At 47.1% G+C, this 4,445-nt stretch overlaps 1 pseudogene; it reads right to left on the reverse strand.

Moving 5' to 3' along the window:
• Positions 1 to 2,757: 2,757 nt before the first annotated feature.
• Positions 2,758 to 2,876, reverse strand: LOC116075641 (annotated as a pseudogene).
• Between the last annotated feature and the right edge of the window lie 1,569 nt (positions 2,877 to 4,445).

A 4,445-nucleotide genomic window follows, 5' to 3' on the forward strand; every position in this document is an offset into this window, starting at 1 on the left:
CCCCGGCCCCTACTCAGTTTTATTAAGTTAGGTATTAGGTTGAGCTTCCATAGTACAGATTCCACATTGTGGTAACTTAAAGTAGATGCTGTTTCTCGTCCATGTGGAGCTATCATGCTTAAAGTCCTTAGGGTCCTGGACCATTTTAGCTTTACTCCCTTGTCTACTGATGCCGGTGGTCCAAGATGATAGCCAGAGCTCCAGCCATTCCCTCTGTGTTCTAAGTACGAACGAGAGGAGTAAGGCATGTACAACCTTTTGAGGACACCTGTCTGGAATCCCATGATGCCTTTCCACCTGCACGCTCTTGGTCCGCAGCAGGTAAAGGACGTGACATTTAATCTCTGTTCTGAATTGTGCACCTGGTTGAGAACCAAGCCCAGCTTGTATTATTATTCTTAAGGGTGGAGGGGTTTGTGGGAGACATCTTTATCTGATGCCATCTGACCGTGGTCTGGTCAGTGTCATTACACTGACTGGCACCTTTAAACCTGACAATGGGGAGACAAACGGGAGGGAGGTGGTTCTCTATGAGTTCCAGGCCACTCTGGTCCACCTGCTGAGACCTTGTCTCAAAAAACAAAAAAACCCCAAAAAAACAAAAAAACAAAACAAAGCAAAAAAACCCACAAAAAGTGATATGTAAATTATACTTCGGTACGGTGCTGTTAAAGCAAAGCAAGGAGTCAGTCAGACTGGTAGTGAAGGCAACTCCTACGTGGTACCAGCCATAGACTAGGGGTTTTACACATAGCCACACATCTTTCTGAGACAAGGTATCATTTATTATATAGCCTTGGCGGGTCTTGAACTCACTATGTAAATTAGGCTTGCCTTGGTAATCCTCCTGCCTCAATTGGGATTCCAGCTATGAGCCACCATACTCTTACTATACTTAGCTCTTACTTACTTACTTACTTACTTAGCTCTTGTGTGTGTGTGTGTGTGTGAGAGAGAGAGAGAGAGAGAGAGAGAGAGAGAGAGAGAGAGAGAGAGAAAGGAGAGAGAGAGAGAGAGAGAGAGAGAGAGAGAGAGAGAGATTTCATGTAGACCAAGCCCCTTGTATACCTGAGGATGACCTTGAAATTCTTATCCTTTCGGTCTCCACGAGGCTAGGACTGAGCCACCAAACCCAGTTTATGTCATGCTGGGGACTGAACCGCAGGCTCCAGCATGCCAGGCACTACTCACATGCCATGTCTAAGCTCAACAGCTTTTTAATACGTAAAGAACTCTATCTGTCCTTACCCTTAGGCTCAGAGCATCTTCTTCTTCGTTTTCTGGTTGCTTTGAATCAGGGTCTCCTATAGCCCAGGCTGGCCTTGGATTCCCTGTTTAGCCATGAGTGACCATGAACTCCTGATATTTCTTTTTTTGTTTTTTGTTTTTGTTTTGTTTTGTTTTTGTTTTTGTTTTTGTTTTGAGACAAGGTTTCTCTGTATAGCCCTGGCTGTCCTAGAACTCACTCTGTAGACCAGGCTGGCCTCGAACTCAGAAATCTGTCTGTTAACTTCCAAGAGCTAGGATTATAGGCATGCCCCACGACACCCAGCTTTCTTTCATTTTTTAAAAACTTCTTTCTTTTTCTTTCTCTCTCTCTTTCTTTCTCTCTCTCTTTCTTTCTTTCTTTCTTTCTTTCTTTCTTTCTTTCTTTCTTTCTTCCTCTCTCTCTTTCTTTCCTTGTGTGTGCATGCACACAGCTGCCTTTGTGCATGTATGGGCTTAGAGGACACTTGCAGGAATTGGTTCTCCCTTTCAACTTCGTGGGTCCAGTGGATCAAGCCCAGGTCATTAAGCTTGGTAGCAGACCCCTTTACCCCACTGTGCCATCTTGCTGGCTCTTTATGTTCTAAGCCTTTTTGCAGAATGTCTGAAACTGAAGATATGGCCAAGGCCAAAAATCTATGCAGTGTGTGTATTTTTCCTCTGTATACATAATTATGATAAAGGGTAATCCATACATTGGGACTGGTAAGAGATTAATAATAACTAAAGACACAAGTTGTAACAATGTAATCAAAATTACTTAAAAGGGGAATGGTTTTTAGAACCTTCTGCTTAATATCTTTTTAAAAGCCTTATGGGCATGTGTATGCCTGAGCGAGGGTATATGGACCATGTGCAGACAGGAATCCACAGACGCCAGGAGAGGGCATGGGACCCCCAGAACTGCGGTTATAAGTGGTATATGGGGGGTGCAACCCAAACCTTGGACCTCTGCAAGAGCAGTAAGCGCTCTTGACCACCGAGACACCGCTCCAGCCCTACACTAGCTTTGGACATTGCCACAGAAACTGAAATGGTACACAAGGGACAAAGGTCGTGGTTTCTCAAGCCCTAGAATTAGCTCAACCACTCCATGTCTGTCGTCCTTTTCTGTTCCAGCAGGACTTTTGAGATGACACAGTTCTTAAGAGTACATACCACTCTTACGTGGGACCCAAGTTTGGGTCCCGACACCCATTTCGAGTGGCCCACAGCAGCCTGTAGCTCCAGTTCCCAGGATCTAATCCCTCTTCTGAACTCTGTAAGCATCTGCATTCATATGTTTACTCATGCACCTCCTGCACATATATGCCAATGATTAATTTTTTTTTGTTTTGTTTTTTTTCTGTGTAGCCTTGGCTGTCCTGGAACTCACTCTGTAGACCAGGCTGGCCTGGAACTTAGAAATCCACCTACCTCTGCCTCCCAAGTGCTGGGATTAAAGGCGTGGGCCACCACCGCCAGGCTTTTAAAATGTGATTTTTTTTTTTAAGCCTACAGCACCGGGTATTCCCAGGTGGTCTCCCATCCAAGTACTAACCAGGCCCAACCCTGCTTAGCTTCTGAGATCAGACAAGATCGGGCATGTTCAGGGTGGTATGGCCAATAGTAAATTTTTTTTTTAAAATAGTTTAACATTTTAGAAACTTGTCTTTACAAACATTACCGAAAGGATACAGCACGTTAGAATCTTTACCATGAGTGTGATCTGACTGGAGCTTTGGAGTTGTTGCCGAGTTTCTATGAGCATTTAACATACCTGACGGTACTATGGTGCCCCGCTGCATGTACCGTGGCTTGCAGTCTGGGAACTATGAACCTGGTAGGTACATGGAGGGGACCCAAGACGTAAGCATTGCCTGAGTGAGAGACTGAGACATCACAGTGGTTGGAAGGGAACCCAGAGAGAGACAGAAGATTTGGAGGGGAGAAGCCCCCCTGACCTCCTCTGGCACGGAGGGGAGAAGCCCCCCTGACCTCCTCTGGCACAGGGATTCTAGTGGGCTCTCAAAGGACATCCAGGCGGGAAGTGGACACCACTCCAGGCGTCTCACACAAGAGGAGTATAATACAGATGGTTTGTCGCACAAGGGATGGTGAAATGACTCAAGCTACTGAGAGAAGGGAACTGCTGGTCTGTCCCCCTTATGCTACAGAGACAGAGGCGGGAAGTCATTCCATAACCCCAGTGTAATTGCAACAGCAGTGGAGACCAGCAGGAAGCTAGTTGCTATAGGGTCTGGTAATGCACAGCTCGAGGGGCCATTCCTACAGGAGAGAGAGGGCAAAGGCTAGAAAATGGATCTGCAATCAAACCAGCCCTTGAGAAGGCTTGAACGGCCTGGTTATGGAACGGAGACTAGGCAGGGGAACGGCCATCTCATCCAGATCCCTTTGCCTGGCTCAGGGCCATATGGGCACCATTGGGATCATGTGGGCACCATTGGGATCATGTGGGCACCATTGGGATCATGTGGGCACCATTGGGATCATGTGGGCACCATTGCGATCATGTGGGCACCATTGCGATCATGTGGGCATCATTGAGATCATGTGGGCATCATTGGGATCATGTGGGCACCATTGGGATCATGTGGGCACCATTGGGATCATGTGGGCACCATTGGGATCATGTGGGCATCATTGGGATCATGTGGGCACCATTGCGATCATGTGGGCATCATTGAGATCATGTGGACATCATTGGGATCATGTGGGCATCATTGGGATCATGTGGGTATACTTGGGACCATATGGGTATCATTCTGAGAAGTGCCAGCTTATCCTTGAATGGGGTGTGGGAGTGGGGAGACACCCTGTGTGATGCCAGACACCAGAAAGACACAGAGCTTGGGAACAAGCCTACTGACCTCAGGTCACTCTTCCACCTTGCCTTCTGGTCTTCACATACAAAGCAAAGGATGGACAAGACACTCTCACACATTCCCCTGGCCTTGACCATCCTCCAGTGCACCACTAAACCAGATGCTGGGGCTGGAGTGTGTGGCTTGGTTAGTAGAGAAATTGCCTGCCCCAGGAAGCCCCAGGTTCAGTCATCTGCACTGTCTAAGCTGGGCATGGCGGTATGTGCCTGTGATTTCAGCACTCGGGCAGTGGAGGAAAGACTATCAGAAGTTCAAGATCATCTTTGAGTACATAGCAAATTCAGTCCAGCTTGT

The sequence above is a fragment of the Mastomys coucha genome, unplaced genomic scaffold (genome assembly GCF_008632895.1).
Source record: "Mastomys coucha isolate ucsf_1 unplaced genomic scaffold, UCSF_Mcou_1 pScaffold3, whole genome shotgun sequence".
Classification (NCBI taxonomy): domain Eukaryota; kingdom Metazoa; phylum Chordata; class Mammalia; order Rodentia; family Muridae; genus Mastomys; species Mastomys coucha.